The sequence below is a fragment of the Dermacentor andersoni genome, chromosome 2 (genome assembly GCF_023375885.2).
Source record: "Dermacentor andersoni chromosome 2, qqDerAnde1_hic_scaffold, whole genome shotgun sequence".
Classification (NCBI taxonomy): Eukaryota; Metazoa; Arthropoda; class Arachnida; order Ixodida; family Ixodidae; genus Dermacentor; species Dermacentor andersoni.
The window spans coordinates 23,561,243-23,582,619 of NC_092815.1; the positions used below are offsets into that span (position 1 = coordinate 23,561,243).

Here is a 21,377-nt window from a genome sequence, read left to right on the forward strand (position 1 = left end):
GGGAATGAAGCAGCGTGCCAAAGAATCTAACGTGTTTCTTGCTTCTAATGTCCTTCGCCGATGCTGTGGTTGCCGCTCTCTTCTCCTCCTCTATCTTTATTACTATTATTATTATTTTGGTTTTGCGAACAATGTCCTGTTGCACAGGCATTCTCTTCTGCTTTGCTCGCACGGATGGTACTGTGCGTGGGCGAGGCTGTTGGCACAAACGTGGGGAGATTCCCGAAGAGAGAACAAATTATACGAAAACTAGCGCTTAAATAAAAACGACATAGACGCTTCGCTTCCTCTCGGATAGCCCTGCTGTGGTGCGCGAAAGCTTGACTGTAATTCGAGCGTGAAATGCTTTCCTGACAGCCGTCTATGAAAACAAAGAAGCGGGGACTTCTTGCAGTTTTCAGTTTTTGATCGCTCCTCGCGGGAACAGTTTTCAACTCACACATTTTATTTATCTTTTTATCTTTTGTATTTTTGTGCGTAGTTTCTGACGATGGCTGCGGTGTTATTACAAGCGGCACGGCGCTGGTGGTAAGCTTTAGTGATTACAGGTGACGCGGTGGTTCCTTTCGATCTTGGTGTTGGGACGTGTGTTCGGAGCTTGAAATCCGTTATGCACTTAGTCCACTAGCTGCCGGCCTCATGTGGATGTTTGTTTGTTTACTGTTGCTGTTTTGTGACCCTTATGTGTGTACTGGCACGCAGCAACACATTCAGCTCTTCACAACAACAACATGATTGGGACGTGCGCTTTTATGATTCCGTTCATGGCCGCGGCAGTGTTCATGTGACGAAAGCCCACCGAAAGGTCTCCGTGCTATGTGACTTCGAGCGGAGACCCTTCCCTTTACACGTTTAATGTGAATGCTTATCGGAGCTGTATACAGAAAAGTGCTTTTTTGCTGAGGCTTGGCGGCGCTAGATTGGCTTCGGTGTAATCGTGCTTTGCTGAGATAATGCGCGGTACAATTACTGTTGAGAGTATTTGATATGAAGCAGCTCGCGACGGTAATTGAAAATGAAAAGATAAAGGTAATCGTTATGTATTATAGGCAAGCTTGAGTGGTCTGGCCTCTTCGTAGAGTTCAAGCATTATCGCCAGCTTAATCATTGCCTCCACCGAGAGTTCTATTCGGCCATACACTTTTCTCTCCAGGATTTCATGGGGGATATAAGAACGGCCGAATTCTCTGAGACTTCACGTCAGCGCTGCTTGTCTACCAGCACACTCGCACATCAGCTGGCAGTTGTTGGGAAAACCAGAGCCTCGTCGAGGTACACCTTCTGCTGGAAGGGGAAAGTCGTTGCAGCTTGAGGTTGTGTCATCGCATTTCACGGGTTGCTCTATAAACGGGGACTACCTCAAAGAAGGGCTACTTTGCTGCGTTATCTAGTTTATCCAAAAAAAGGGGGGGGGGGGGGTGGAAGGGAAGAAAGACGAAAATAAAAAAAGAATCAACGAAAAGGAAGTGCGGTTAAAGAAGAAGCGTTCATGTCGTTCGGTATTAGGTTGGAGTAGTAAAATGACGGGAGTGTTGCGCTAGCATTATTTGACAGGTAAAAAAATGAAATGAAATGAAGATTGCTAGTTGTATGCAAGTGTGACTTACCCTATAGACTTACCCTATAGAATGACTTACCCTATAGAAGAGAGGTATGCGGAGCACTGCAAGGCATAAAGCCCGCGAACGCGTACTAGAACGTCATCAACCGGCGCCTTCCGCACATCTCAATTTCACTTGTATGAGTGAGCGTGTGAGAGAGCATGTCGTCGAGCGAATGGAGGGCCAAGTTAGTGAATTAGTGAGTGGCTGGGTGCGGAAGTCAGCGGGCGAGTGAGTGAGTATGTGCAAGTGAGTGGACGTCTGAGTCAACACTTGTGCGAGAGTCTGAGTGGTTGACCCTCTGAGCAAGCGAGTGGGCGAATGTTCTTGTGCGTAAGACAGGTCGTCATTTTTGTTGCATGATATCAGAATTATTGCTGTCACGACCACGAGTACACCCTGCGTGCGGCCGGGCGGCGCTGTACGCTATACTAGCGACATCAGTCCACGGTATAATATACGCGAGTAAATTGAGCGCATTCTTAACCTGTTCACTTCATACTTCTCGCATTTCTAGTTGATCCCGCCCTCCCTCCTAGTTAATTTATCGATTTATTTGGTCGCCACGCTGCATCCGTTCGTGTCTACGTAAGTTGGTTGCGATGGAATGACGAGTAGGCACCAGGTGAGAGGGGAAGATGCAACGGCAGTCCCTCGGCTGGACACTCATGGCCTCGAAAAGTGCACCGTTGCAGCAATTACAGTAACAGCAGCGGTCGCCGAAGTCGCGAGGGCACGGCCGTCGATAGCCAAGACGCCCTCGAGGCTTAGGTCGTTCGGGTCGGGTTGCGAGCGACGCGCGGCTCGTGTCTGGGTTGCGCCGCTTCCGGCGAGGGGCAGATCAAAAGAGCCACAGCTGACCCCCTCATCCTCGGTCATCGGCTGAACGCCGCGTACAGAGGCGGCGCCCTGCCGAGTCTGCGGTTTCCCTTTGTGGTCTGATGAGCGGGGATGGGCCGCTGGCCGGCGGGGGAGGCGCGATGGCCACCGCAGCTGCCAGGGCAATCGATGCGCCGCTGTGAACCGTGTCGATGGAGCGCGCAGAACATGAAATGTTTATAGGGTGCAGTGTGTTACACTGGTGTCAGCTGACGGAAATACTTCACTTTGGGATCGAGATTAATCTAGCGGCGCGCAATTAATGTATGTACAGACGTCATGCCGTACGTAGTGGTCACTTAAGTGCCATGATAACCAAAAGTAAGTAAAATAAACGGGATGAATTCACTAGTGCGTCTTACATCGGGCAGGGAATCACCGGTACCAAGAGCGAGGCCGCAGTTCCATCACGAGAGTGCTCGTTCGTCGAGGAAAAAGAACGTTTCCCGAAACGGGGGCAAATGAAAGACAATAAAAGACAGAAAGGGCTGGAATTTTCAGAATGATTTGCTGGACCCTACGACGATAGAGAGTAACATGTTTCCAGAAGTAGAAGAATGTGTCACGAACGATTACTAGTGGGTTTATTTGGCCAATTCTGCTGAGTTATCACACTCGTCGAATTCGTCCATTGTAGCAGTAAATGACCGGCGTCTTTGTATATATGAAGGGCAGCTTTAATTGTTTATTTTCAATTTCTTGTCGAGGGGGTGGGAGATGGTACTTGCAAGTTTGCTTATTGCAGGCACCTTAAGATTCAAGTGGAACGATTGTGCCGCTATCTAACGCATTTGCAGTGTTCTACACACTTTCCTTTTTCTTTAATTCAGTGCTGTGATGATGGAACGTCTCTACCTTGTGTTCCTGGTTAAATAGCATAAAGAGGAAAGTATACAGGTAGCTTTATTCGTATGCATTTCTCGTTATGCTTACATATAGTCAATCAAATTAAATCTAACGAAACTGCTGTCCGAAGAGCCCCTCGTCTTCCTGCAGATATTGTAGCTTCTATACTTCGTTCCATACAGAGCAGTCAGTGCTGCGGAAGCTACGCAACAGTAAATACAGTATGTTTGTTTCTACGGATTAAAACTTGTTTCATTCAATACTGACCCAATACAAACAACTGTTGCGCGAAATTGCGGAAAAAGAAAAACCCATCGAACTCTATCGAAGTGCGAACGAAGCCACTGCAAGCAATCTCTCTAGCTTCCACAGCGTTGACTGCTATGTATGGAACGGAGTATAGTTAGAACTGACTCCACTATAGATTACCCGCTGTGTTGGCGGCTTTCCTATGTAACGTAGCCACGTAGTCACTCTCCTATGAACATAGCGCGCTCGCATCGCTGCTGAAACTCGCGCCCCCTCGTAAGGCCCGTGCATCTGGCCGTATGCTCGCCGCTCGGAAAGCGAGCCCCGGTCTAGGAGGAGGGGACAGCCGCACCACCACCCGGCTTTTTGTTCTGCCCTGGATGGCGAGCGTATAGCGGCGGCACTTCCAGGAATGGCACCCCCGTGTATTTGCTCTGCTTCGAAGAAAAGAGGCGGGGAGCTCTTCAGTGCCGGAAAAGAACGTAGGCTGCCATGGACCCCGGGTGCCGGCGTTGTAGATCGCCGGCGCGACACATTCCCATATGTCTCTGGCCTACGACCTGGTCGACGGCTGCTGCAGATCCCTTCTTTTTCTCGCTCTTCCGTGCTTCTTCGGGATGCCTTTCCTGGAAGGAGGCTGCGCGGACCAAGCCCTGTAGCCTTGGCCGAGGTCTAAAAACGGAAACAGCCGACGCCGCCGTGTCGCATTTCATGACCCCGTCCTATCCTTGTTCTTGTTTTTACTTTTCGTGCTATGCGTTTGACCTCTGTCCTGCAGCTGCCCTGCTCAACCGGGCCCGCACGTATATACGTGTACACCGCGGTGTACAGCGGCGACTGTATTGGTGTCTTCTTCCGCCCACGCCTCTGTCCTTTGTGTTTGCTGCGGGTAGCGACTATGTTGTACCGACGCGCCACCAATCTCGGCGAAGTGCCCGCTCCCTCCTTGCTTCTGTTCGCTTTCTCTCTCCTATATAACACTGTCGCCTTTGTCAGGTGCCGGCGGGCGACGCCCTTTCTTGCGGCGTGTGCGTTTCGATGGTTGTGGCTGCTTTGACACGGCGCCGTAAGAGAGTGATTGCGCTGCTTTCGAAAAGGAAGTAGGCGACGCATGACCGAAATGAGTGAGCCTTCCGCCTGAGTGATTGATGCGCGAGCATGCGCTGTAAAACGGAACATACCGCGCCAATTTTCCTTAGCTGGAGCTCGTGCAATAATAATACTAAGCGTATAGGGAACGCGAAACATGCGTACCTGAGAACGTAGATCGAAATATACTATGCCAGAGCGAAAGAATATGCTCCTGTACAATGCATGCGGAGCGTACTGCGTCCCTACTGCTTTCACTGTACCCTAAGCAAATAAAATAAGTTAACGCAGACTAACCACGACATGTATTGCGGAGGAGTCTCCTGTCATTTAGACATTTATGTAGTCGCGGCGATATGTACAAACTTGTTTTTTGCTTAGGGGTTACTCGTTTTGTTCGCTGTGACTAATGTAGAGACTATGAGAACTGATTGTTGCTGTTCGTTTGCCTAATAAGCAATGCGTGAGTAACATATTCGCAAGTTCCGTGGACTGCGATGCTACGCCGCAGCCATCGGTGAATATTTTTCGAAGAGTATCGGAGTATACCGCAGGCGGCGCGGCGGCAGCGCATTTGCTTGCTTTCTTTGTGGCGGCCTGCAGGCTTGATTATCTGTTTTTACGCATCGTTTGTGCAATGAAATTCAAAAGCAATCATATGTGCAGCGCGCCGCAATACACAAACAGAGCTGTGGCAAGTGAAGTTAGCCTCCACGCATTTCCCAAAGATGCGGCATAGAAGAAAGAATGGGTTGTCAAGTTGCGAATTGGCAAGCCGGTCACACCACCGATGAAAGTGTGCCGTGCGCATTTCGTCGGCAGTGACTTCTTCTGGAGCCACGTAGCTAAGAAAACGAAATTTCTTTGCTTATGTGCATTCTTTTATTTGTTTTTCTACGGAGAATCGATGTGCTAGTTAGAAAAATAAAGCACGCGACAGTTTCAACAACGCGAACAACGGCGTGGCTTTGATCCCGAGTATATTTCATACGTGAACGAGCGTCGGAAGCATTTGCTCGGGTTTCGTCTGCATCAACTCGTAGTGTGCGGTTGCCGCGGTGTGCCATTTCGCCAGAAACGCGCGTTTTAATTCCGCAACTCGTGGTCCTCCGCGCGGCAGTGCTCGAGATGTGCACTTGTGGCTGCAGCGCAACGAAAATATACGAGCATTTAACATAAAAACTGACATGTCTGTAGCACTTTGTTGCAGCGCTAGAGGAATGCTACAGTAGATCTGCGTGGGCGGGCGTGCACAGGTATTTGACCGTGTTTCACAGGCAGCAGGCCGCAGTGCAGTCGCCGTTGCCTCGTCCCGCCGGAAACGCGTGTGTTCACGTTCTGGGATGCATCCCGTGCGCCAACACGCGGCCGAGCTTTGCGGCTACAGTGGCCCTGAAAACAAGACTGGTAGAACATAAAACACAGGCATTTAAATCTCCGCGTGGGCGCAACAAGCTTCTGTCGTGGCTTCTCGTCACTCGAACAATTATACAACTGCACCAGCGAAAAATAAATCAACCGGCATGGCTTTCTTTACATCTGCACGCGCTAGCATAGCGACGTACAAGAATGGCGTCTGAAAAATCGCAGTTGCAATGACCGTAGTGATATCCTTCCTTTAATTATCGAATATAAATAGCTCCTCATAACAACTAAATACGTGAAAGGAGTTCGAGAACATCACAGCGCAGTAAAATTACTGTTTGTCACGAAATGGCAGTGCGTGGAAGGCAGGTGTCAGGAGTGACAATCATAAAGAAAGAAAGAAGACGAGGAAGAAAGAGTGAAGCGAGCAGGTGGAGCCGCCATCTTGGAGAAGGGGCGCGCGCAGGGAAGGACGTGGTGGCCGGGCGCAGCGTTCCAGGGGAAGACGGCCGGAGATCGCCTCTCTGGGTCCTGCCCCAGTTCCTCGGCGACACATCGACGTCCCGCCCGAGTACCAGGCTCGGCGAGCAGATGTCCGACGTCCCCGGAATTACCGCTGGCCCGGACCTACCCGCCAGGACACGTCAGCGTTTGTGCCGCTGACCGTGGACGCGCGGAGGCTGGCTACAGCCAGTCACTGTCCCGTCCGGAGAACTACGCGGGGCCGGCGCGCACCGGGAGCGCCAGCCGGCACGAGCCGCGCTCTGCCGGAGCGCGACAGCCCATCAGCGACCGTGCCTTCGTCACGTCGGCCGGGGCATCGGTGGCGCCAGACACTAACAACGACTGACGACGACCAGATCGCATCGACGGACCACAGACCGGGGGGGGGACGCCGATACCCGCGTCGAACAGAACCGGTACTGTAAGCGCCCCTACTACAGCGAATAGACGATCGCCTCACAGACGTTTGTAAACGCGGTAGTGTGAGCGAAAAGCTTAGGAAGGGAGGACGCATTCTGTGTGCAATAAGTGTCAAAAGTTACGGTGTGTTCCTGTAGTTAAAAGTCCATATTGAATGAATGTTACGTGTGCTGCATCTTGCGTTCGTGTGTTCCTTCCGCCCGCTGAAGCAAGCGTACCAGGCGCTAACGTATGCGTGACAACATTGGCGAGCCTGCCAGGATCCCTTTAACTTTGTCACGTGCCTCGGTGTGTCTTGAGCAGCGGAATGGACCTTGAACGTTTGATGACGGCAGGGAGTGCCGCGGGCATGTCGGCTGAGGCCATAATAGCACTGTATCACGAGGAACAGAAGCGATTAAGAGAAGAACGCGCAGAGGCGCGAGAGGCCGCGAAGGAAGATGAGGAGAGAGCCAAGGCCGCTGAGGAGAGAGCGAAAGATGCGGACGAGCGTGCATATAGGAACTTGATGTTGGAAAAAGAGCTTACGGAAAAGAAATTACAGCTGCGCATGAGTAACAGTGGAGAAGAGGCAGGAAATAGGAGCTCAGACGTGGTACCTCAGAGAATAGCGACAGTGTGTCCCCAAAAGCTAATCGCCCCCTTTGACGAAAGGCGAGATGACTTAGATGCCTATATACAGCGTTTCGAGCGAATAGCAACCGGACAAGGCTGGCAGAGGAGTGACTGGGCGACGGGGTTGAGTATGTGTCTCGTGGGGGAAGCGTTGGCCGTGTACAGTCGGATGGCAGCGACTGACGCACTAGATTACGACAAGGTAAAGAAGGCTCTCCTACAACGCTTCAGACTAACGGCCGAAGGTTTCCGGGATAAATTCCGAAGCTCCAAGCCACACGATAACGAGACAGGCCAGCAATTCGCCGCTCGAATCTCCAACTACTTTGATCGTTGGTTGGAGATGGCTAACATAGAGAAGACATTCGAAGACTTGAGGGACAACATGATTGCAGAACAGTTCCTAGCATCATGTCATCAGGGCGTGGCAATATTCCTGAAAGAGCGCAACTTGAGGACGGTGGCGGAACTATCTGAACACGCCGACCGCTATTTAGAAGCCCAAGGCCAAAAGAATTTGGGAAAGGGGAAGGAAGATAAAAAGACACCAGATGAGAGAGAACAGACTCGAAGCACAATCAAATGTTTTATGTGTGACAGGATAGGGCATCGGGCTGTGAATTGCCCCTTGGGTCGTACTCGCAGTTCGACGTTGAAGTGCGAGGGGTGCGGACGGCATGGACATACAATACGAACCTGCCGAGCTAAGCCAGAAAATAAGACTGCCTGCATTGTTGCGAGCGAAAATCCCATTGCTGTTGACAGTACGCGAATAGAACAGAAGGAGGCCAGCGACAAGGCAAGTGCTGTCACGACGGCTCCGAGGTCAGAAGACCCGGAAACCTCCATGCCCGTAGTAGTGGGAATGCTGCAGGGACGAAAAGTGTCTGTACTCAGAGACACTGGGTCTAACATTGTTTTGGTAAGACAATCCATGGTGCCGGAAAGAAATATCACCGGTACAGAAACGCCAGTTCGATTGGCGGATGGTACAGTACGGCGAATGCCTATGGCGCGTGTGTTGCTTTTGACGCCTTATTATTGCGGTTGGATTGAAGCCCGATGCGTCAAAGAACCGCTGTACGACGTCATTCTTGGGAATGTGCCAGGAGCCAGAAGAGTGGATGATCCAGATCCCCTCTGGAGTTTTCCCAATATCCAAATTACAAGTAGGACGGAGCATGAATCCAGCGAAGCCGGTGGCAGAGACAACGAAAGAAGTTTGGATCCGTATACCGGAGAAGCTAGCATATTGTCAGTAGAGAAAAGCACAAGGAACCAAGATAGGAAAGATGTCTGTATAAAGAATACTTCAGGCACCGCCATCGATATAACCGCGACGGAAATGAAGAAAAGGCAAGAAGCGGACAGTACGCTGCGACATTATTTTGAAATGTTAGGGAAATGGATTCAGAATAAGAAGAGCCGGGTCGTACATAAGTTTGAGAAGGTTGGAGAATTACTGTACCGAATAGCCAGAACCCCTGATGGAAGAGAAACACGACAGCTAGTAGTGCCAGTGAGTTTACGAAGAGCAGTCCTCGAGTTAGCGCACGACACTATAATGGCTGGCCATCAAGGAGTAAGAAAGACGACCAGCCGAGTATCAGAAGAATTCTTTTGGCCGTGCATGCAAAGTGACATTAAACGGTTTGTGCGATCTTGCGACATATGCCAGAGAACCACACCAAAAGGATTGGTATCAAAGGTACCTCTAGGGACTATGCCTATTATTGAGCAACCTTTCCAGAGGGTCGCAGTGGACATTGTAGGCCCTATTAACCCAGCATCAAATAAAGGAAACAAGTACATTCTCACGATGGTGGATGTTTCCACTAGATATCCTGACGCTGTCCCATTAAAAATGGTGGACACGGTAACAATTGCTGAGGCTTTGGTAGAAATGTTTACTAGGTATGGAGTCCCGAAGGAAATACTGACGGATAGAGGAACCTATTTCACATCAGAATTGATGACAGAGATTTGCAGACTGTTGTCTCTACGACACCTCTTGACGACGCCATATCACCCCATGTGTAACGGGCTGGTAGAAAAGTTCAATGGCACGCTCAAGAGCATGTTACGCAAGGTGTGTCAAGAGAAACCCAAGGAATGGGATCGCTATTTACCTGCACTCTTGTTTGCGTATAGGGAAGTGCCGCAGGCTAGCACTGGATTTTCACCCTTCGAGTTACTCTATGGCAGAGCGGTGAGGGGACCATTAATGGTTTTGCGGGAAATGTGGTCGAACACGAAATTGAAAGAAGAGCAAAAGTCCTCGTATGTCTATCTATTGGAATTGAGAGATAGGCTAGAAGAAACCTGTCGCATCGCCCGAGAGAGTCTTACCGAAGCCCAGGCATCGTACAAGAAATATTATGATAAGAAAAGCAGGAAACGAGTTCTTCAGGTTGGGGACATGGCACTGGTGCTACTTCCGAATGACGCCAACAAGCTCACCATGAGTTGGAAAGGACCGTTCAATGTGAGCAAGAGAGTAAGCGACGTGGACTACGAGCTAGAAATCGGAGAAAGAAGAAAAGTATTTCACGTCAACATGCTGAAAAGATACGAGTTGAGACAACCAGAAAATGTAGAGGAAGTTGCAGGAATGGTGATCACAGAATCAGACACCGAAACTCCATACGAAGCAGAAATCCCTACGTACAGCAGCAAGAAAACAATGGGTCGAGAGAAGGTGGTGATAAACCCTACTTTAAGCGAGGTGGAAAGAGAAGTGCAGACCGTGCTAAAAGAGTTTGATGAGATATTCTCGGATCTCCCAGGCAAGACGACAGTGCTCAAGTGCAGCATTCGATTAACAACTGACAAGCCAGTCAACGTAAAACAGTATCCTCTCCCATTAGCGGTGCAAGAGGACATAGATAACGAAATCGGGCAGATGTTAGAATTGGGAGTTATCGAGCGTTCCACCTCTGCGTACAATTCGCCTCTGGTGGTGGTAAAGAAGCCCGACGGGTCTAACAGAGTCTGTGTCGATTTTCGGCGCCTAAATAAGGTGTTGGTGGATGATTCAGAACCAATACCACGAGTGGATGCGGTTTTTGCGAAGGTTGCCAAGAAAAAGTTTTTTTCTAAGCTGGACCTAACTAAAGGGTATTGGCAGATACCCCTTGACGAGGAATCGAAAGAAAAAACAGCCTTCTCATGTGCGCGGGGGTTATTTCAATTCAAGTTTATGCCATTTGGACTCAAGACTGCTGCACAGGGACTGCACAATGTGGAACACTATATAGATGACATCTTAGTAGCGACAGATACTTGAAAGGAACACTTGGAAACGTTGCAGGAAGTGTTCGATAGGCTTCGCGCAGCGGCGATCACAGTTAAGCCGAACAAATGTCAAATTGGGTTCCATGCAATTACATTCCTTGGTCACACGTTGGGCATGGGCCACGTCGCGACCCATACAGACACCTTAGAGAAGATCCAGAGTGCTCCTAGACCAGTGAATAAGAAACAGCTGAGATCCTTCTTAGGGCTTACAGGCTACTATAGAGAGTTTATCCATCAGTACGCGGAGATAGTGAGTCCCCTTACTGATCTCACGAAAAAGAATACTCCGAATATATTACCCTGGTCAGAATGTCATCAACACGCATTTGAACGATTAAAGAAATGTATGGCGGAACCTCCGGTTCTGAGGGCACCGGATCTCAAGAAAAAGTTCGTTCTGCGAACAGATGCATCGGAAAGGTGTGTAGGCGCTGTGCTGTTGCAGGAGGCTGATGGTGTATTGCACCCTGTCCTTTATGCAAGCCGAAAGTTGAATGACCGGGAAAGAAACTACGCTACAGTAGAAAAGGAATGTTACGCTTTAGTGTGGGCTGTCAAACGATTCCATATTTATCTATGTGGGACTCAGTTCGTTGTGCAAACTGATCATCAGCCACTAGAGTATCTAAATCGCGTAAAGCACAACAACGCCAAAGTCATGCGCTGGAGCCTAGTGTTACAAGAGTATGACTTCTCGGTGCAGTATATTAAAGGGCGAGACAACGTGGGTGCGGATTTTATGAGTAGAGTGATCTATTAGGAAGCCAAAAGGTGCCGCTACCAAAGTAGAACAGTGCTGTGTGAATGGTGGCACCGTTGACATTGACGTAGTGTTAAGACTCAGCAGAAACTTGCGTGATGTGCGTGTGGGTGCAGTGAAGTGCGGTGGAGTGCAGTGAGGTGTGAAGGAAGAAACGGCGAAGAGAAGTTATATGTGATGTAGTGCAGTGAAGTGAAGTGCAGTGACGTGTGAACGAAGTAGTGGCGAAGTGAAGTTATATGTGGTGTGGTGAAGTGGAAGTGCAGTGTCCGTGTACATCCAAGAGGTGACGAGCAGTGAGGGAAGTTTTCGCGGAGCGAAAACTTGGAAAACAGGGGGGCCATTGTCGGGAGTGACAATCATAAAGAAAGAAAGAAGACGAGGAAGAAAGAGTGAAGCGAGCGGGTGGAGCCGCCATCTTGGAGAAGGGGCGCGCGCAGGGAAGGACGTGGTGGCCGGGCGCAGCGTTCCAGGGGAAGACGGCCGGAGATCGCCTCTCTGGGTCCTGCCCCAGTTCCTCGGCGACACATCGACGTCCCGCCCGAGTACCAGGCTCGGCGAGCAGATGTCCGACGTCCCCGGAATTACCGCTGGCCCGGACCTACCCGCCAGGACACGTCAGCGTTTGTGCCGCTGACCGTGGACGCGCGGAGGCTGGCTACAGCCAGTCACTGTCCCGTCCGGAGAACTACGCGGGGCCGGCGCGCACCGGGAGCGCCAGCCGGCACGAGCCGCGCTCTGCCGGAGCGCGACAGCCCATCAGCGACCGTGCCTTCGTCACGTCGGCCGGGGCATCGGTGGCGCCAGACACTAACAACGACTGACGACGACCAGATCGCATCGACGGACCACAGACCGGGGGGGGGGGACGCCGATACCCGCGTCGAACAGAACCGGTACTGTAAGCGCCCCTACTACAGCGAATAGACGATCGCCTCACAGACGTTTGTAAACGCGGTAGTGTGAGCGAAAAGCTTAGGAAGGGAGGACGCATTCTGTGTGCAATAAGTGTCAAAAGTTACGGTGTGTTCCTGTAGTTAAAAGTCCATATTGAATGAATGTTACGTGTGCTGCATCTTGCGTTCGTGTGTTCCTTCCGCCCGCTGAAGCAAGCGTACCAGGCGCTAACGTATGCGTGACAGCAGGCTTCGCGGCCTGTCGCGATTAGCTCGAAGAAAAAGATAAAGACAAGCTAACGTACCTTGATGGAACCTCCCGGTCATAAATAAATTCCAGCTCGTGCGGCGTCTGTCGGACACGTGACGTCTGCAGGCAAAGCCCTTCCACGGCGACAGGCGATGCGCTGCATGCCTTCACTCCGCAACAAATAATGTTCTTGGCGTTCGTGACCTCTTCCCATTTAATGAGGCACCGTATCCGCCTTTCTGAGGCGTCTATGTGGTGCATGATGTCGTTTAGCGACAGTGATTGTGAAAAAAGGTAGAGCCATCTTCAAGCGGTAAGACAAATGGGAGTCGACGTGAAGGGCGCACATGTGTTCAAAGGTTCCTGTAATACTCACTGTCGGTGCCACATTGAGTCGCTTTGCGTGCGACCTCTAGGCGATGGAACTTGCGATATATATTTTATGTTCTGCGAAATATCCTTGGCTATTATTACTCGGGAATGGTTGCTTATTTCGAATTAATAGGTTTCTTAAACTGATTCCAGCTTGGTTGACCATGGGCTGCGCCGCACAGTCCCAGCTTCTGACTATCTTTGGTGGTTTGTGAATCGCTTATTTTCAGTCCGCATGTCGACCGCGAAATCGACCGCAGTGAGGGCGATGGTGGTTGAAAACTTGTCCGAGTCATCAATGTCCCATTGAATAGAATAGAATAGAATATATATATATATATATATATATATATATATATATATATATATATATATATATATATATATATATATATATATATATATATATATATATATATATATATATATATATATATATATATATCAAAAAATTTATTTCCGATTGAAATAGATTTCAATCGGAAATAGATTTTTTTGATAATTGGTTGCCACGCTAAGCTGATGTGTATTCTTGTTTGCTGCGATCTGCGCATGTTCTATTTGCCTATATATGCCCACGGGCTGCTGTGAATAAAACAGTTGCAAGTTACCGCCCGTGCTGTTTATGTGTTCTCTCCCTCTGTCCCCGTCTTTATTTGCGGTCAATATGATATGCAGCAAATACCAACTAGGCCGAAGTGAAGTTCTTCTGAAGCGTATTTCGAGTGAAAGTGCAGCGTGGCGAGTTCACTGCTCGCAGTAAACCCTCATTTAATGTCGCCTTAGGAATTGAGTTGGTAGCTGCGACGTGTACGAGGGGAACGGCTATTTCTAGCTGGTGCGCCCTCGGCTATCTCAAAGTGCTGGCGTTCGTGTGTCGTAGAAGCTAGGCACCCTCGAACTCCTTTAATAGCGAAAAGGGAGGGGACGGGGGGCCGTGCGTCGTGGAGTAACATTTCATTCCGTGGCGCGAAAACGACTGAGATGGCAACGGAGGCGGGGGATGGTGTCGTCGCGAACGGACCGTCAGAGACACACACTTATGGATTATGGTTATCGCTGACACAAGTTGAGAGAGGGATGTGGACGCGAGACAGAAGAATCTGATTTTTGCAAAAAGTGAAGATAATCGTTCTTTGAGGCAGCAGCTTTGATTTTCGACGAAAGCTGGATGGAAGAAATACTTGCTATTTGCGTGAAACGCCAGAGTGCCGCATCGTTTTTTAGCGGTTAATCTGAGGATAACTCCTTAAAAATGTTGTTCGCTAAAATGTATACATATGTGCATTTACAAGAGTTGAAAAGCCTGATGCACTGAAAGAGAGGACACCGTAAAATGGTAGGGCTGCCGCGTGTATATTGTTGTGCAAAACGGACGCCGTTAAACAGATGAGGTATCATCGTGGTTGCGGTGTCGGACCTGAACCACCTTTGCTCTGTTATCATGCTAATCTGTCTAACCGCGATGATAGTTTATGGGTGTCGTTATTTCTTTCAAAATTTACCTTTTTATGTCAGGTTGGCCATAAAGCTATATTTTCTTTGTGGCACCTCTGTCCTTACCAGAATTCTTTGCGTAAACAAGTTCATTTTCATAAAAAAGACATTAAAAAAACACATTCATAAAGAAGAGAACGTTGCGACGCACAATTAATACAACGAAGCGCCCCTACAGGTTGTTTCACTTAACTTGAGCCAAACTTTAAAAATTTTCAAATCCCACGTAGCTGGACAGAACCAAGGCAGAGTTGTTTGCTATCGCTTGGAGACACTCGGATGATTGTTTCATTTCGCCTAATTACATAATCAGTCTTAATTAATTAATCAACTTCTCAAGTACTATATTTAGATGAATAGTGTCAATGAGAAAATTGTACAGCGGCATGAAAAACTCCCGATACACCTTTCTGTTGCTGAATACGTGCTTCATAAAAGTGTTTTCCCGAGCGTGAAAGAAGCCCGCAAATGCACGCAGAATTGCCGCGTGACTGGCCGTTCGTGGCACTTTGCGTGTATTCGCGGTCTTGTTGGTTCGGTCCAGCTACGTGGCATTTGCATATCGTTAAAGTTAGGCTCAAGTTAAGTGAAACACCCTGTATGCTTACCGACAGGACAGATTCGCAGGCAAATATATGAATTCTGTTTCTTTTCTTCGCTTTGTGCCGATTTTTACGACATTCTCCGACGAAGACCTTCTGAAAACTCGCCGCCAATTAAGTTAATATTTTCTTCCGAGGGAACGCGCGCGTATATTTAGTCGCGAATTGCGCTCACCATACTCTTGCAACCTTACACGCACGTCACTATAAGTGGCCACGTATACCGTATCTTTTGCCTACACCGATCAAACGACAGCTCGGCTTCTTCGTGAGCATGCAATGCAGCTCTTGCGTTTTGTCTCGTCAGAGATAATCACTGTTGCGTGCGCTCCTCGTTAGTAAAGCAATGAAGGGGGCTAGTTGGTGAACGTTCATGGTTATATTGCGCTCAGTTTTACACGGACGATATTAAGGAGTGACAGGACGGGGACGGACGTAGCGCAATCCGTCCACGTCCTGTCCTTCCTTAATATCGTCCGTGTAAAACTGAGCGCAATATAACCATGAACACCTCGTTACAACTGAAATGCAGCATTCGCTGCTGAACAGCCTGTAATCGAGCATTTGCTTCCTCCGGTGTGAATATAAGGGAAGCGATTAGACGCAGCAAGTACAGTGCCACATAGAGGAGATTTACCACGAGAGATTGTTCCCTTGTGCAAATTAGCGACATGTTGGACGCGATGCGAAAATGGAGGGGTAAATTGAAGCGAAACTTACTTTCACAAACCGAATATGCGCTACGTGGTCTCAATATGGCGTGAAGCTGGACAGCGACCCAACGTGCGAGCTATAAATCAGCTGGAAGAGTAGGCCGCGTCCTTGTATACCGTATAGTGCGGGTGACGATGGCATTGTGGGGGCAGGCGGCGCGATTCTTTATGTTGATTGACAGGAAAGTAGGCTACCTTCCTGTAATGACAGCTACATTTTTTTTTCATGCAGGAGTGATGGAAAGAAAGGGTATGTAAAGTAGCAAGTATAGCGCCAGGTGTTGAATAAAGCCAAAATTAAGATAGCTATAGAAAGCGCACATGACATCCCGATGTGCTGCGAGATGTAGAGGTGCGTGGAGTGGGAAATAACTTTACAGAGAACTGAAGAGGCACACGAGGTGCCGACGTGGTTCGAGATGTACAGTATGACACACGAGAAAGAGGCGCCCCGTGTAAAATTAAATTAAATTATGGGGTTTTACGTGCCAAAACCACTTTCTGATTATGAGGCACGCCGTAGTGGAGGACTCCGGAAATCTCGACCACCTGGGGTTCTTTAACGTGCACCTAAATCTAAGTACACGGGTGTTTTCGCATTTCGCCCCCATCGAAATGCGGCCGCCGTGTGTAGGTGCAACTTATGGGTGAACGTCAGCGCGTGCTCGCTTCTTCGTGCATCTGTCGCGAAAGCTTTCGTTCCACATGGTGGTCGGTAGAGCGCGCGTTTGCGCTTCCTTACTGAAAAACAACGGTTACGGCGCTAAGCAGACCAGGACGAAGTGAGACACAAACGACACGTACGGAAACCAGTTTGTGTCTCACTTCTTCCTCGTCTGCTCAGCGCCGTAACCTTTCAGTCATGCACCAACTAGCTCAGCAACAAACTTTGCGCTTCCTTGTTTGTATGGTGTACGTTACTCGGGCATGGGCGCCATGTTTTCAGCCTGTGTAACCTTTAGTAACCTTGCTTAATTAGTGTCATATTTATTTTAGTTTTCTTTGTCTCCCTCAGACTTAAGTTCGTGGCAATAATATGCGGTTTTAAGCAGCACTAACATTTGGCAAGGGCTTGTAAAGCTGTACTGCAAGCGGTTGTGACCTCAATTTTCGTGTCCAAAACCAGTACGTGATCTTTTGTAGCATACTGGTTGCTTCTGATAAGGTTATGCGCTTATGCAAGGAGACAGGTAACTCAGGTTCCAGGGGACTGAGCAGTGTCGATTCTCTGGCTTTGCTTCGCGGACGCGCGGCCGTTGACGGCAGAGCGCCCGAAGCGCGCGTGGGTGTCACCCTGGATGGGCCGCGCGCGCCTGTTTTACGTGGGCTTTGTGTACCGGGCTCATCAGGCGCCGAGGCACGTCATCCGCAACGCGTTCATGGGCGACCCGAACGTGTCGCACTGTCGTTGTCGGACGGTCAAATTGGGGCATGAGAACGGGGGGGAGGGGGGGGGGGGGAGGTTAACGTGTACGCAAGCGAATATCTTCCTCCTTCCTCTCTTTGTTCTTTCTGACCCCCCCTCCTCTTTTTTCCTCCACAGCTTTTGCATTTATCTCGTTCTTTTTCGCTGTGGCTGAACACCGTTCCAACTTCCCGGCGGATGTAGTTCCGGTTGCCGTTCTTGAAGTGTCGTGAGCGCCCGCGCTGCACGCACGTCCGCTAGCAAGCTTGCGATCCCAGGGCATTGTTTCTTGACGGCTGTCAATGTTCATACAAGCACGGGTAACGGGGTAGAATAAAGCATCGACCGGAACGTGTCAGTACGACAACACGTGCTTGACAGGCGTGGTTCAACGGGATTGTTCTTTTTTTATCGCTGGAAATAATGATTTTGGACAGATCTACCTGGCGTTTGTCAATGAAATAGCTTTAATTGTAAGTCTGCGATGTTAGAGGGGCAGATTGGTTGTGGTGAGGTTGAATAGTTAGTTAAATGGGGTTTAATGGCGCAAAAGCGGCTGAGGCTATGCTGCGCCAAACACTAGGTTGAATAATAATTCAGAATAAAGGATGCTTGCGAGTAACGCTGAGTGACACGGTGACGCGTATCCGTAATGACATTTTATCTTACTGTGTACACAGCCAGTTTGTTGCTTCTATGATAAGAAGTGAGATGTTTTTTACTATATTTAACATCTTGCTTTTCGCCGAGATTTGGGCACCGGGAGGTAAGAAAGGAAGAGGAAACAGATGCACAGCCAGGTCCCTACCATATGGAGGTAAGAGATAGAGAGGTGAAAACGTAGAAAGAGGGGAAAAAGGAAAAAAAAAAAAGAAAAGTCTAGTTGTGCGGGCATCCGGTCTGAGTATCGCATCTGCAAATGATCACTGAAGACAGCCGATTTGAGGAACTGCAGCAATATCCTCGAGGATTTCTGAACTATAGCAATGCCTATAGCAATATAGCTTACTCTGGCAATGTATACGCGGCCATGGTCGAATTAAGTATCTATATCACCAAAAATATTTATCAGCGCAGATGATCTGACGCACGTGGTCTGTAGTAGAGGGCATTCGTCGTCTTAGCGCTGTCAAATGCATAGGAAACCCATGTCCCGAGAGAGACCTACGACAGTCGCACGAAATCAGAGCGTGTACGACCCATTAAAATAAGCAACGAAGTATTTGTCAATCCAGTTCTCTGCCACAAGCTGCGCAGCAGCGTTGCATTGCACCATGGAAGTGGGCCTTTATCTGTGCAGCCTCAGTGAATGCGCAGCGACCATCCGGGAGAAGCGGGGAGTTCTGATAGCTGTAGGCTAGCGTGATGTTACGAGCCAGTGAACGGAAATCATTTACGACGCCCGCTCTACACAGAAGTGCATGGCTCTGTCTTGGCTTCGTCGTGGATGGACCGGGTCACCACGGTCATTTCTGACGATGCTTCAATAACGCGGCCGTCAGTGAAAAAACGATGCTGCGCGTTTTACATAGAGATCGTGACGGTGATATTCCCTTGTCTTGAAAACTAACTGGCAGCGAGTTCCATGGCGTATTCTTGAGTGCAAGCTTTGAGTGGCTGGCTTAGTGCCGGAAAATGTTATCCGGGGATTTCTTGCGTGGCTTAATTTGTCGCGGCGCAAAATATGCGAGCTGCGCCTAATCGACAGCCACACGCAGGAATGCACTTCCGACGTATTTTCACTCGCCTGGCGTCCACACTGCGCTGCGTGCGAAGAGCGCGCCTTCGTCTCTGCCGAAGTGTGTTTCGTGTGGATGCATACCGATCGAAGCGAATGCTTCACGAAACGCACTTGGATCATCGTAACCGCGTGGTAATCGCGCCACGTAGAATGTGTGCACCTATACGCCGGACGACTTCATACCGACAATACTTCGCAATTACGTTGTATGCGGCCGCCTCTAGAATCGTGCTCTTGGTTTCTGTATGCGATGCTTTTATATGCTTATTCACGGCACACCTTCGATCGCCATTTTCACTGACTGTAGCAGCAATTTAGTGTTCAAAAAGTACGCAAAACTATGCGTGTAACTGTAGCACGTTTTAACAGCCGAGAAGTGTATAGCTGGCGCGCCGCATTTGTGCGCCAACGTCTTCTGCCATATCAATAATAATAATAATAATAATAATAATAATAATAATAATAATAATAATAATAATAATAATAATAATAATAGACTAATTAAAGGAAGCGAAAGAGCAAAAGAGGCACTTAAGAAAACCGGTAAAGCTTTATGGTAACGACGTAGCCACTGAAATAAATAAATAAATAAATAAATAAATAAATAAATAAATAAATAGTTTTCATTTTCGATGAAATCAAAGCCCTAACTGAAACCGGAAACGCTGAACCTTTCTGGGTGGTGCGTGTATCTTTTGCAGATGCCCGAAGCGGTTTACAACCTGCAGATGCCGTTATTACAGTTAACTACATTTATAGGACAACGATAGAGCTAACGTACAGCCGCTGAGTATTCTTCTTGTGCATGCATTTGCCGAATGCTTGTTGTTGATCAGCAGCCTAATTAAGTCTACAGTAGGACAAAGACCCCCACAAATATTCAGGAATCCCTCATGCTCGTTAGCCATATTGGCTTTTGTTAAAGGAACATTCACGCTCCTCGAACGCCTATTAAGTAAATTTCTTATACAGATCCGCCGTCCGCTGAACGCATGGCTTTGCTGCATTAAAAAAAAAAAGAGCGTGTTTTTCAGACCTATTGGTGAGCTTGCTACAATCAGAGCTCTGGTTTAGATGTCCTCAGCGAAGCGTTGACGGCAGCATTTACGCCGCGGATCAGATGACAGCGGTGGGTACTTCTGCTATTCCCAAAGAAGCTAGGGAGCTCATCATTGTGGCAGTGCTCGCATGATCCGAATGCGTCTACAATAGTGCAACGAATTCTTGTTTATGACATTTAAACAACAGAAGGTTGTCTTAAATTTTGTTTGTGCGTCGTTGCAGACTTGAAGATTACCTTATATATGACACTCACGCGTGATGGCTTGAAGACGCCATGTGCGAAAAGTACGTGCTGTACGTACACATACCACACCCTCTTACATAATAAAACTGAAGAACCCGCCCTCCATATATATAAATAAATAAATAAATAAATAAATAAACATACAGAAACAAAAAAAGAAGAAGCAGAAAGAGAGCAGAAACAGTTTTTCTTCCGTGACCTGCTCGTATGAAAACTGCGGAGTGCACGCGCAATACCAATTCTGGCACTACAGATCGAAGCAACGGAAATAGAACACTATCGAGCCAAAGTAACGCGGCCCATCGGGCCCCTTCTCCTTTGAAGATTGCCTTATCACGCTCTAATGAAAAGTAGTGCTAAAACAATCCTCGCCCTGTCCGGCCTTGTCTTTCTTTCTCCTTGATTTGCAGGCACGGCGTCTGGAAGGGCGGCCGCGTATCCAGCTCGCCTCGTAACGAGCACCGGCGTCGAGTGAATGCTCTTAACCTCTCGCTCCGCGTGGGCGTCCCATTTTGTTTGCGCGGCAGCGCGCTCTCTGCTCACCGACACCTCGCCCTGTCAGCGCCGCGTGCTCCCCCGCGGCGCGAGCGCGCGTTACGCGTTTGCGGTTTGCCCGTGCGTGTACTTCCCGCACGTCCCGCGTGTGCGTCGCTCGCTGGGCCCCGATGGGGAGGGGGTCGACGGCGAGCTCCCCCCGCTCCGTGTTGTATTGTCGCGCAAGTACGTTTCACCACAGGCTTCTCCGGCGCCCTTTGCATACGCTCGGCCATCAATGGGAGTCATTCGTATAGAAATGGGTATTCCTTGTTAGTGCCAGAAAATGAGAAAATGATTCCCTTCGCTGTTTTAAGACGGAGTCTTTCTAAGCGAGTTACCCCCACGTTTCTGTATGAGTTATGTGCGTTTCTAACCTGCTTCGTGGGCCGATGCTGGAGTTAGCCTAAATATAAGTGCCACATGGTATGTGATG

General features: G+C 48.9%; 1 protein-coding gene across 1 annotated transcript in view; it reads left to right on the top strand.

The window, feature by feature from the left end:
* LOC126542817 (uncharacterized) overlaps positions 1-21,377 on the top strand; it is a 491,679-nt gene that overhangs the window by 81,242 nt on the left and 389,060 nt on the right. The window lies entirely within an intron of this gene.